Below are 14,533 nucleotides of genomic sequence, written 5' to 3' on the forward strand. Positions count from 1 at the left end.
TTTAACAATCATTTCTTGAGTGTCTGTGATGTACAAGGTTCATTATGGTCCCATAAAATGAAGGCTGGATTTTGAGTCAGAAGGCCTGGATTCAAATCCTGACTTTGACATATAGTACCAGTGTAAACTTGAAGAAGTCACTTAAAACCTCTGGAACTTAGTTACTCATCTATAAAATGTGGAAGTTGAACTAGATGATATCTAGAATTCTTTTCAGCTCCAAATATGTAATCACACATACATAGACACACACACACACACATTTAATAAAGATGTTTTCTCTGCCCTCAAAATATGTCATGTAAATGAAGAGAGCCTAAACATAAACTTGTTCCCTGAACCTCTACATTTGATCATCATTTCTGTCTGAGTAGTATTACTTACATCTGTGCAGTCTGCTTTATCTCCATTGAAGCCATCCCAGTACACTCTTTAGTAAAAGTATAATAGACTCCAAAAAGGTTTTCCATTTCATTTTTCTCACTCCGATCCATCTTTCATCCTGTTACCAAATTAATTTTTCTTATTCACAAGTTTGATCATGCCAGTTATCAATTCAAAATATTTCTATGAAAGATATGCCACTCCCCTGTTCAACAAACTGTATTGGCTTCCTGTCATCTCCAGGATCAAATATAAAATCCTCTATTTAGCATTCAAAACTTTTTACAACTTTCCCCTTCCTATGTTTCCAGTCTTCTTCCACCTTTACTCCCCCTCAGAAATTCTACAATCCAGTAACATTGGCCTCTTCACTATTTTCCACACCAGACACTCCATCTCCAGACTAGGCATTTTCATTAGCTCTATCTCTTGACTGGAATACTCACCTTTTTCATCTCTACTACTTGGCTTCCCTGGCTTTCTTTAAGACCCAGCTAAAGTCCCATCTTCTATGAGAACCTTTCTTGATTCCCTTTAATGCCATTTTTTCTCTATTAATCCTCTCAAGGTATTAAATTAATTAAATTTTCTTGAATGTATTTTATTTTTACATTTGTATCTTTCATATTGTCTCCCATATTAGACTGTGAGCTCTAGTATTTTGAAAGGACTGTATTTTGCCTTTTTTCATATTTCCCAGAGTTTAGCATGGTCTCTGGTACATAGTAGGTTCTTACTGATTAAATTGTTGGCTGGTTTCTTCTTGCATATTTCATAATATGCAGATTCCTTAGACTGACATTCAAAATTCTTCATAATCTGGCACCACTCAAATAAAGTACTTGTAAAATTTGTTTATGTGCCTCCCCTCTATAGTGATCTCTATAAGGTCAGAGAACATATCTTCTTGCTTGTTTGTTTTTTCTTGCCTAGTGCCTAGCATGGTGCTCAGTATTAATAGGTGTGTTAATAAGTATTTATTGAATTTTATGTTAATGAAAATTAGAAAAAAAGAAATGAAAGTGAATGCTGTATAAACATAATGACCACATTTGGTCCTTGAGAAGAGAAGAATAAATGTGACTGCTTCCCTTTTTAAAGAGGTGGAGGACTATGAGTGCATAATGTTGCACATAGTATCTAACTCAATGTGTTGGTTAGTTTTGCAGAGCTGTTTTGTTTTGTTTTGTTTTTTGTTTTTTGTTTTTTGGATGGCTTCCTAGGGAGAGGGAGTGGATAGGAGATATTCAGGAATAAAGATTATATAAAACAAAAACAAAATTTAAACATTATTAAATTAATAAATTTTTTAAAAGCAAGAAAATAAATTTCAATGTGATTGGAGTAGATAATACAACATATAAGTAGCCATGGAGGTTGTTTTGATAACTACAAGACCTTTTTCACACTGATAATTTCTTTTTTCTCCACTGAAAAATTTTAACCAGCTGCTCACAAACACAATCTGAAATGTTTCTGGATTTACACCTTTAGAAAGTGCATTCAATTTTTTTTTCCCTTCTTTTGGCTTTGACATTGGGTCAGCCTACCTCCAAAAGCCCTGTGTTGAAATGCCCATCTTCCTGTATTTCTCATTGTTGTTCCTCAGTGAAATTGTCACTTGAGGGTCAAATTAGAGTTCATTCAACCAGAGCCAATGTAGGGCCAGTCATCAGTCTCAGGTCATTCCTTCCACTTCAGATTTGCAGTTCAGCCACTTGTAGTTCATTTCATACTTTTACAAGGCATTATTGCCTTGTGGTTGCATTGTATAGAGAATTGGAGCTCAGGTTAGCCATGTTATAAGTACTATTTCTGGTTCTCAGTATTTGGTTTTCCCTGTTACCCCATTTTGCTACTTTACCACCAAAGAGTTTTACTCCTTTAAGTCTTCCATGTAATATTTCATATGCATCATATAACTTAGTCTTACTGACATAATAACTTGGTCTTTAATCACTTCCTAGTGAAAATACTATCAAAATCACTGACTTAAACAATTTGTATGGGGACATCCTCTTATTAAGAGGATAAACACCATTTTTTCTCCCTCTCTATTTGCTGTGATAGCAAGAATTAGGATTTCCAGAAAGGCTATAAACACATTTATTCGAAAAAGATTAATACCAGCAATGGATTTGCAGACCTCCTGAGGTCAAGGAGTTAATTATTGTAGATTTTTTTTTTCTTTCATACTGTGTATACTCTGAATTTTCTGAAATGGAGAGAAAAATGTAATCTTTAAAAAAAAAAACAGTGTGAGGAATTTTATTTCTTGAGGAAGGCAATATTTTCCAATTTTTTTAACTTCATATATTTTACATTGAATGTGTGTGTATGTGTGTGAGAGAATAACAGAGAAAGAGACAGTCAGAAAGATTACTGAAGTGTTAAAATATTCAAATATTTACCTAAGCATTTGAATTCAGTGACATAATGTGAAATTTAATATTCATTTTGAATTTATATTTAAAATAGAAAATAAATAATAGAAATAAACCTATCTTATAAAGATTTACCTAAAAATGAAATGTAAGACAATATTGAAATTATTTTAATATTACAGTACAGTAAATTCTACCTGAAAGGAGCAGAGTTTTTGAGGTTGACTAATTGTGATAGGTAAATCTAACATGAAGACTTAATAACTCACATTTAATTGACTTTAAGAATTAGAATATACTTTTCCCAAAAATAACATTATATAAATATAATATGTCTCATATTGTATTTATATAACACATAACATGGCATATGATATAACATAAATTTATCCAAAATAATAAGTAACATTATGTCTATTTTATAGTTGAAGAAAGTGAAGCTCAGAGACTCTGTTAACTTGTTGTAGGGCATACAGCTTGTAAGTAGCAGATCCAGTTCTCCAAAACAGGTCTGAAAATGACAAAATCATAGGCTTTAAGTTGGAAAGGGCCTGGGAGATCATTTAATCCAGGGACTTCATTTCATGTATGTGAAAACTAAGGCCCAGAGAAAGTAAAATCATCTAACTCAAAGACTAGAGCTCTTTTCCTTACAAATATTAATCTTTTGAAACTATTTCTCCAACAGTTGTATTGTAATAGAATAACAAAATAGCTCAACAAGTCTTATCCTTTACACATGCAAAATATCTTTCTTATTCATTTTTTCCCACCAGTGGGAATGTTTTTACCCTTATGCATTCACAAATTGTTTGTGTAATGGTAGCTTGTAGAATAAAATTTAACCATTTGTGAAGCTGAGTTTATAAATACTGTCAATAAACCAGCCCCCAGATCATTTTCAGGAAGTTCAGAACCTGGCTTAACATGTTTCTTTCCTGAAGTCTTACCTTAACACTTGAAGCCTTCAACATCCATGTTACTGTTTCTTCAAAACCCCAAATCTCTCAATTCTTCAATCTTAAATTCTATGATTTACTCCTTTGGTCTACCTCAGCTAAATATGAGGATAATCACACCTTGTATTTCACTATTCACGTCTTTAAATATATACATATAAAATATGTATTTTATATGTATATATTTAAATATATATAATTTATATATAAATATTTACATGTTTAAATATATTCATATATAAATATTTATTTATTCAAATATATATAAATATACATTTTATATTTATACATTTAAATAAAATATATTTATCATTCCCCTTCCTGATCATAGTCTATAATTCTATCTTTATACCTGAACTTCCTAATCCTATTTTCACCCTCATCAGTTACCTCAAATCCCTCTTCCCCACAGTCATTTCTCAGATCGTTACCCCTTATCTAACTTAACTTTTCTCCTTTCCTAAGTGGCTAACACGTAGTAAGAGTAAAATTAATTTATTTTCACTCATCCATCTATCCATTATTTATATAATCTTAACCCTATAGTTAACCAGTTCAACTCAATACTTTCCTTTACTCTCAAATCCCTTGCCTCTTTGTCCCATGCTTTGTCAAACGTGGATTACTCTCACTATCCACCCCCTTTGCTCTTACTTCCTTACAGCTGAGCTGATCAGAGGGAAGTCACACAAACATTCTGACTGGGCACTCACTCACCAGTCAATAAGGATTTATTAGGCCCTAATATAAGTCAGGTCATCTGTTAAGTCATGGTGATAAAGAAAAGAGAGAGACCAAAGACAGTCCCTTTCCTCAAGGAGATCACAATTTTATAGTCTCCAATTTCAAATAGACCTTTCCCTCCCAGATCAATTCTTTTTGTGAGAGCAAACTAGGTCATCTTTTCCCTCAATTGTTAACTAGCCTTTAACTACTAAATGGGCATTGCCTCAGACAAACTGAGACCAGGGAAAGCCCTTAGCTTAAAAAGGCCAAGGTCTCCCACTGCATCTGAGGACATCAGCAGTCATCCTAACCTATGCCTTGCCACTGGACTCCGATGACTCTGGAGGTCAGAATGAGGCTGATGACTCTGTACAGCCCTGCCTCACTTAAATCGAGTTCACTTGCAAGTCAAGACATTACCCTGCTGATGTCATTGGTCCTCCTCAAGAATGAAGGATGAACAACAACACCAAAAAACAAACAATATTAAAGCAATGCAATCCTTCTATCCTCCATACATGATTTCCCGTCTCACTCCCCAAAGCAGCTATTCCAAACCTTCCCTTTTCTCCTCAGCTTTCCACAATTATCCACTTCTACCACAGTTGAGGACTTTGTCTCTTATTTTATAAAGAAAACTAGGCCATTTACAACGAGCTTTCTCTTCTTTACATTTCATCACCTCAAAACTCATTGACGTCATACCCCACTCTCTTCTTTTTTCCCTATCAGTTACAATTAGGTGGTCCTGTTGTTTTAAAAAGCCAATTTCTCTGCACATGTGGTTGATCCCAGTGCCTCCTCTATTACTCAGAAAATTGTCCCCTCTATCACTGCCTCTTTTTATAATCTTTACCCTCTCTCTATCTAGTGCTTACTTCTTTACTGTTTTCAAACTCACTCCAGTTTTGCCAATTATTGAAAAAAAAACCTTTCCTTAGGCCATACACTCTTCTGAAACTGTTATGCTATTTCTCTCCTCCCTTTCGCAACTAAATCCATGAATTCCACACTTGTTATTTCCACTTCCTCTCACTCATTCCCCATCCTTTGCAATTTGACTTTCAAGCTCATCATTCAACTGAAACTGTTGTATTCAAAATGAACAATCTTAGATTTGTAAAATATTGTAGTGGTTTTTTTTTCCCCTTGGTCATGTTTCTTGAACTTTCTGCTTCATTTCAAACTGTTAACTACTTTTTTCCAGGATAATCTCTCTATTCTTGGTTCTGTGACACTGCTCTCTCAAGGTTTTTCTGCTATCTGCCTCACTACTTTTTTCAGTTTCCTTTACTGGTTCATCATTTATATTACACCTCCCCCAAGCATGGGTATTCCTCAAACTTCTGTCTTAAGTACTCTTCTCTCTGTGTCTTCTCTCTTGGTGATATCATCAGCTCCCATAAATTTAATGAGTGTGTCTACTGGAAAGTAAGGACACCTAATAATAGGAGAATGGCTGAAAAAATAACGTATGCATACAATGTAATACACATATGGTGTAAGAAGTCACAAAAGGGATAGTTTCAGAGAAACCTTATTTATATGACCTGCTACAGATTGAAATGAACAGAGCCAGAAAAAAAATTCTACAATAATAACATTTTAAAGATAAACAGTTATGAAATACTCAAGAACTTGGATCTGGGCAATAACGAATTATTATTCCAGAGAACTGATGATAAAGCATACAACCCATTTTCTAACAAAGAGTGATGGACTCAAAATGGACAATGAGGCATACATTTTTGGATATGGCCATTGATGGCATTTACTTTGCTTGACAATGCATATTTATTACATTTTTATTCCCTCCCAGTGGAGAGGGGGAGGGAAAGCTGGGAGCAATAGAATGTTTTTGTCAATTGAAAAAATAAATTAAAATTATAATTATCATCTCTATGCAGATGATTCATATATTTGCCATATATACACATATATGTGTGTATATGTGAGTGTATATACATATATGTATGCACACACACACACACACAGACACATATTTAGCTCCAAGCTTTCCTTTGAGCTTCAATATTGTTTCACCAATTAAATTTTGGATATTTCAAAATGAATATCACAGAGTCACCTCAATCTCTAAAAGAAAATTGATTATCTTTACCTTCTCGACTCTGCTTCTGACGTTTTGTAATTTGCCACCATGCCTAAACTGTTGTTTTGTTTTGTTTTGTTTTGTTTTTATACTAGAACTTCCCTTGGCATTTGGGTCTTCCTTATCGATCTGTGCCTATGACATTTTCACTCTGGAACATCTCTCCACTATGCCAGCCCCGTTCTCCCATTGGTGAGTTCTTCCTGGGGCCCCCATGCTGGCTTGATCCAAACTTTATCATTCTTCTTGCTCTGCTTCTGACTTCCCAGATTCTAATATCATGCTTCCATGTAGATACTCCTAGCCACATCTTTTCTGATTTTTTTAAATGTTTGGGACAGTCTTGTTTTTTGCACGCACTTGTGTCCCCTGTGTTTAGCATGTTATCTGGTACGTAAGTACTTAATAAATAATTGTTATCTTGCTTTGTCTTTCCCTCAATGCAAATTCCTTATTTTGTTGAAGTAACCATAAATATCCACTTCTTTCAGATTCATAGCACTAGTTCCTTGACTCCTCACCCTCACTCATCTCAAACAACCAATCATTTCCAAATCTTTCTATTCTACCTCTGTGATATCTTTTGACTGACCCCCATCTGTCTACTTATACTAGTGTAATCTTAGTTCAGGGGCATATCATCTTTCATATAGATTATTGTAACAGCTTCCTAAATTGGTTACTTCATGTCATCTCTTTGCACTCTAGCCCATTCATTACATAGCTAAGTTGATTTTCTTTAATTGTGGGCAAGTCACTTAACTCCAATTGTCTTAAAAAAAAAGTGAGTCAAGAGATGGCCCCTTTAATAAAATAAATAAATAAATGAATTAATGAATTAATAAACTGGGAGGGAAAACCCTCAGAGTGGCAGGCTGAAAGAGAAACAGTTACTATTTACATTCATTCTGAGCCTGGAAGGCCCAAAAAATAATTTTTAAATGGTGCTTGGGCAGAGACCTATTATTGTCTAAACCAAGAGATCAAGAGTGAATTGGGTAGGTGCTGGGAGCAAAAATATAAGAAATGGAACAAACCCTACTCTTCCAGTTGGGGAGGTTAGTTTGGTTAGATTTTAGAGTGTGTGAGGGAGGAGTATCAAATGAGGCTTAAAAGATAGAATGGAGCAAAGTTATGAACTTTATATTTTATACTAGAGAAAGTTGGGTGGCACTGGGGTTTACTGAGTAAGGGAGTTATAAGTGTTATGTAGTTGAACCCACAAAGGGAGACCTTGGCCCTTTAAAGAGAAGGTCTTTTCAGGTTCTCACCCAGGGTCACACAGCTAGCTGTGATTTGAACTCAGGTCCTCCGGGCTTCAGGACCAGTGCTCTATTCATTGTGCCACCTAGCCGTCCCACCTTGACTCACTTCTTAAAGAGGTCTATTCGCTGAATGGGTATTGCCTCACCAAAAGTGAGAACCTAAAAAGACCTTATCTTTAAAGGGCCAAGGTCTCCCTTTGCATCTTGTATCATCTCCAGTCCTTCTGATCAATATCTGGCCACTGGATCCAGGTGATTCTGGAGGAGACAGTGAGGCTGGTGACTTTACCCAGCCCTCCCTCACTCAGATGAAAGTCAATTGTAAGTCATGTCATCATCTTTCTGATGACATGGTCCTCTTTGAGAAAGAAGGACAAAACCACAACCACAAGCATACACAACCTTAATTAATTAATGTATGTTGATTGACTGAATGATTAATTGACTACGGAACAGAGAGAATATAATGTACAGAAACATAATAATGTGTGATGCATGTCAAGTTATTCGTGAAGGGCCAGATATTCTTTTAAAATGATTCCCAAGCCCTAGATTTCTAGAGGAATATGGTTGTACAGTGAATAAAGCACTGGGGCTGGCATCAGGAAGAACTGAGTTCAAATCAGGCCTCAGATACTTAGTAGCTATTTGACCCTGGAAAAGTCACTTACTTCTGTTGCCTCAGTTTCCTCAAAGAAAAATGGGGATAAAAATAACACCTACCTCATAGGGTTGTTATGAGACGACATTTGTAAAAGAGCTTAGCATAAGGGCTGGTACATGAGGTACTATACAAATGCTTATTTTCTTTTCTGCCCCCACCCTTGAATTTTTCATACCAATCACCAAAGCATGCTTTCCATAATTTTTCTTTATTTTTTAAAATTAATTTATTTTGATTTATCAACAATCACTCCCATAAGCTTTTGAGTTTTAAATTTTTCTTCCCCTCCCTCCTCACCTCCTTCCCCAAGATGGCACACAATCTGATATAGCATAATTTTTCTTAATAATCATATATATTAACTACATATTACAAATAATTATATTACATTATACATATACATATATACATACATAAATACATAGTGTATATAAAATCTGGAACTTTTTGCTGATTGAATATCAATCTTTTAAATAATAGTACATATGCAACTTAGTGTTGTCACCAAGTAATATTTGCAAAAATTCAATCTGACACACACTAAATGGTATGCTTTCCTGCTATTGTACCACATTTAAAATGGACATAAATGGTAAGTGGTTCACATAAGTAACTGCAATTTGTATTAATTTTTGCAGTAAAATTAAATTTTTATGGCCCTTTTCTCTTCTTTCGCTGTTGGCTCTCAGTATCATAAACAGCATCAATGTTTACTGTTTTCTTCTACAACATGTACAGTGCAGTCTAACCGACACATGCATATTTTACACATTAGAAGTATACAAAGATCCAAGATCTGATTTAAAAAATACTCTTGTTTCTGCTCTAGGATCCATTCAATTCAATTCAAGGAACATTTATTTTTCATCAACTATGTATACTCCTTGTGAGTATGATCTATGTATATAATAGAGAATCTTAGATGAAAATATACAAAAAGGAACTGGCAGACATTTGTAGGTAATTTTCTACAGCAGCCCACAGTTGCCTCTATATGAGGTATAGGGCATATAAGCTCCTACTGTGTTTATTGTTTACTGATTTAAAATAAAATATTTGATTCAGTAAAGTGAAATGGAGAATGGAAACAAACAAGATATCTTCCATACATAGTTCAGTATTACACAAGACTATGACAGATGTGACTATAGAGATAACTTTGGTGAAGCAAGGCATTAAACAGGGAGATATGTTTTTCTGTTTCATGAAAGGTGCTCTGCATAAGACTTGGACAAAAAATGATATCCTATTCATGAAGATGTTTTCCAAAGGCCCTTCATGTCCATTACTTCAAGCCCCAGGAAACTGTAAAGTGTCAGTGAAATCAATTTCATTGAGAAAGAGACCCATTTAACCATCCAAATTGGAGGGAAAAATAAAAACAAAGTGATAGATGAATACATATTGCTTATATTACAATATACAACTGGATAAAAATCCCATTAAATAAATATTGCGATATGTGTATCTTAGACAAGTACTATTATTGGATGATGAGCTGGGCCTAGAATTAAGCAAAAAGAGGGAATTTGACTGGGTGGCATTTGTGAAAATAGATCTACTTTAAAGCTCATTTTTATAAAACATCCTGGTATTCTAGTAATATTATATTGGTGGAAATCATGGGATACCATAATTGCAGAAGAGTTAACATTTAGTCTAAAATATTCTTCCCTGTTGAACCAGAGATACCACTACTCACTTTATATTCCAAGGGAGCCACTGATGAAAAGAATGGCTCCATATACACCATGATATTCACAGCAAAACATTTTTGTGACAGCAAAAAATTAGAAACAAAACAGACACCTATTGATTGGGGTTGACTAAAGAAATTGTGGTACATAAATGCAGTGAATTATTACTGGACTGTGAGAAATGACATATATGTTGAATACAGAGAAGCATGGAAAGATACATGTCAACTGATGAAGAGTGAAGTAAAGAGAACCAAGAAATTTTTTTTCAGGTAAAAACATGAATTTAAAAGAAAATGAATTTATAAAATACTCAAATTTATCCAAAATCACATGCATGGGTATTTAGTTTCTAATAATCAGGGAGTAGCAGCAGAAACTTAAATATGGTAAAAAAAAAAAAAGACTTTATCAACAATAAATACAAAGGATATTTTTAGTGCAAAGAGTGCAAGAAAGATTTCTCAAAGATAATAAAAGGCATCCTAATTTGTACAGAAGCAGGCCCAGCTCTGTGCAATGGATAATCTCTACTACACAATACTACCATTAGGATAAAATGCCTGTTTGCAAACCACATCTAAAATGTGCTTAATTGAGACTGTTCAATCTTCTGTTGTCAGTTCACCTGCTCATGAAAATCTAGAGGGGAGCACTGAACTGGGTGTGTGTATGTGCTGAAGCTACTGAAGCTTCTCCTCTTTGACTCTGCAACAGTGGCAGATAGTTCTCTTTTCCATAAAGCTGATGAGACAATCGTCTATTTCCATTTTCCCCTGGAGGAAATCCCCTCAGGAGGGTATCGGATTCCTCCTCAGCCTCGTGGGCCTCCACCTTCAGCTTCACCCGGCGGAAACTCCCACTGCAGCTCTAGCTAAGTTTATGCTGCCTTTGCATCTTCTGCAGTTCATATTTGCCTAATACCCTTTGCCTTTTGACTTTTAGGTTGGGATCTAGGAGATTTTTTTTTTTTCCAGCAAGATCTTTGATGATCTTTGCCAAGTTGTTCTTGTCAGTATGACATTCATCAGCTGGGACAAAGTCTAGAACTGCTCTAGGAATGCTTCATCTTGTTCATTGATATCAATTAATTGCTTCAGACTGAGTTTTGAGAGTTCTGGAGACACGTTTTGGCCTGTCACCCACTGGGGCATCTGTGGTCGGAACAGGTAATGGCAGACTGGAAGGGAAACCAAAAGTGGGAGTATCAGCTTTGGGTGTGGAATAACTTGAGTCCTGAGAAACTGTGTCAGCAATTGAGATGGAAGCAGTAGATCTGTTTGCTTCTTGCGGAGGATGAGAGAAGAATAGAAAACCCTGAGCTGCATAAGGAGGCATCCCACCTGGGCTACTACTTTACAGATATGGAAATATTGAACTGGGAGCCAAACCTGGAGGATTCTTCTAAACTCATCCAAGAGACTTTGAATGATTTTTCCAAGGTCTGAGTGCATTGTAAAATTGTTTATTAATAGACAGGTAACTTTACATCCCATGTTTGTCCATTGAATGATGTTATATTGAAGGGTAAACAATGATCACTGGTTTTTCCTGAGAAAAGTGAGGAGGAAGAAAGATTGTTAATGTTAATTGTAAGGTTGTTTACTGTGAATGGTAATCTGTATTCCACATTTTTCTGTATTTCAATTATGCTGGAATGCCTGGCTTGCAGAGATTTGGATACTGCTTCTGCTGCTGGAGGCTGGTGAGAATCCTCCTCCCCGCTGCCCTTGAGTTTCCACCTCCAGCTGCAAGGAACAAGCTGCTTTTGCTCAGCCTGGGCGAGCCCCGGGGTAGCTGCAGGCCCGTTGGCCAGTTGGTCATGAAAATAGTATTTTAAAGAACAATCACAAACAAATCGAAAATACATAACACAAAATTGCAAAGAAGAGTTAACTCCAAAGAAGAGATACGAGAAGTTGGTCTATGAATGTGATGCACTGCGCATATTTGAAGACTTTTGTGATTGGTTTTGCTAATTTTTTTTCTTTTTTTCTTTAAACGTATTGTTTACTATATGAGTTGTCTATTTGGGAGAAGAAGGAAGAGGGATACTGGGGAAACTTTTGGTGCTAAGAAATCAATAAATCATTATTTTTAAAGAAAATCCTTTAAAAAGTTAACACAGATAATCCAAAAGGAAATAAAAATTCAATAATTGAATTCAACAAATGTGTATTAAAGACACCTTGCTAATGCAAATAGGAATTTTTCCTTGTCTTTAAGGAACCTATATATTTATGTGGAAAAGAGGCTCATTTAATGCGAGAAATCTGTGGCATTTTACCAGTTATTAATTTTACATGTGAAGATATGATGGTAAATAGTTATGACATGAAAGGGAAGTGACCCAGTCATATAACAGGAGTGCAAGAGAGCAGATGAATTGTCTGAATAGTTCATGTTCATGTCTTAGTTACCAAAAGAGTAAAACAACTTTGGGCACATCCTGTCTGGAGAATATTTAGGAGAACATGGATAAGTACTGCACAGAGCAAGAAGACGTAAAGATTTCAATCTGTAACATTTCAATTGCAAATAAGATTGTTTAAATATTCAAGGAGTTTACACTCAAGTAATGGGTATAAGCCTTGAATGCAAGTGGTGATAATATGTTTGAATATAATCAGTGTAGAGGGAGATTCAAGCAGAGTAATATAAAGGATTTAAAGAAGGAATGATTACTAATAATTTTGAGGATTCTTAGAAGTCTTCATGGAAATGACATTATGGCTGTACCTTGAAATAGGTTTTCAACATGAAGCAGTCCATTACAAGTGTGGCTATGGGCTAAAGTATGCACAGAGGCTAGAGATGGAATGATGATACACAACAGTGAAAAGACAAATTTTACTGGACTGTTGGGAGGAGAAGACTGTGAAATTAGACTGGATATTGTAAAATTGATTATTTGTTAGTCATTGGAACATCACTGAAGGATTTTGAATACTAAAATGTTATGTCAAATTTGCTCATTAAGGAAATTACTGTAGCAGGGCTGTGATGGATGGATTGGTCTATATGGAGGCAGTAATGGATAGTCCAAGAAAAGGAAAAAAAAACATGATAATCTCAGATAGGAAATGATAATTCAATAATTCAATTGCTTGCTTTATAGTAAAAGCAATAACATAGTAACTCACATTTACATAGGACTTTAATTGTTGCAAAATGATTTGTCTATTTTGTTTCATTTAATCTTCATAACAATCAATGAAGAAGTTACCGTCTTCATCTCTATTTTTCAAAAAAGGGCACTGAATGTCAGAAAGGTAAACTGAATTGCCCATTTTTATAAGAACTAATGTTTGAAGCATAAATCTAGGCCTTCCTTATCCTTTTTCCAGAGCTCTATTAACTATTTCATGCTGCTCTATTGGTGCAAATTTCAATTCATGTATACCCTTTCATAATACTGTTTGATTATTATCCATGTTTTTACATAGATTTTCTTCATCAGGTTTAGTCAACATGCTGAAGGTCTTCTCTGAGTCTCTTAGATTTTATAGTTATCATTGGAGCATAGGAATGGATCTGTTTTGCCTTGATCTATAGCAATGATTATATAGTTCTATTTCCAAGCATGCATTCCTGAGTGATATGCCCTATGTCTGAAGGTCAACATGGGAAAATACTGGTTTTAAGTCAACATTAGAAATACATTCTTATACCCAACCTATGTTTCTCAAGTTTTTTTTTTTTTTGCTTGTGTTTTTGTTTTTGTTTTTTAATTTTTGACTCATTTGCCATCCCTATGCTTTGGTGACTATAGTTTTCCAAGATTTGTGGTCACATAAGAATTCTAGAAAAAATATTCATGTTAAAAAGATGATTCTTTGTGCCAAAGAACACTTTGGGATAATTTTCAGCACTGTGTAATTTTCATATGAAATCCATCTTGCTACCTTTCCCTTACTGAAATCTGAGTTCCACTCATACTCCATTTGTAGTACCTGTATCATATATGCATGTGTATATATATGTGTGTATATACATATACACACTAACTCAATGGACTGGTAAACTAATTGCAGGATAGATTATGAATAATAGGCATTTAAATTCATTTAGTTTATTTTTTCTTTTTCCTGCATGAACACTTAGACTAAACTCTGGAGTAATTATAGTCCCCATTGAGAAGGCCTTGTAATGTTTTGAGGCTTAATGAAATCAGTCCATTGTTATCTGCAACTTGAAGGATATGATGGAATCTGTCCTCTACATGGAACGCTTCTTTCATTTGGATCTTATATTGTACATTTTCCCATGACAGTGATAAACATTTTTGTTGGATATTCATGTCCTTACTTTATTCTATATAAATGGCAGTGTTGTTGAAGTGTC

The 14,533-nt window shown here is 34.9% G+C and overlaps 1 pseudogene; it reads right to left on the reverse strand.

The window, feature by feature from the left end:
• Positions 1 to 10,831: 10,831 nt before the first annotated feature.
• LOC114053861 lies at positions 10,832 to 12,013 on the reverse strand (annotated as a pseudogene).
• Between the last annotated feature and the right edge of the window lie 2,520 nt (positions 12,014 to 14,533).

The sequence above is a fragment of the Vombatus ursinus genome, unplaced genomic scaffold (assembly GCF_900497805.2).
Source record: "Vombatus ursinus unplaced genomic scaffold, bare-nosed wombat genome assembly UNPS02014812.1, whole genome shotgun sequence".
NCBI classification, from domain to species: domain Eukaryota; kingdom Metazoa; phylum Chordata; class Mammalia; order Diprotodontia; family Vombatidae; genus Vombatus; species Vombatus ursinus.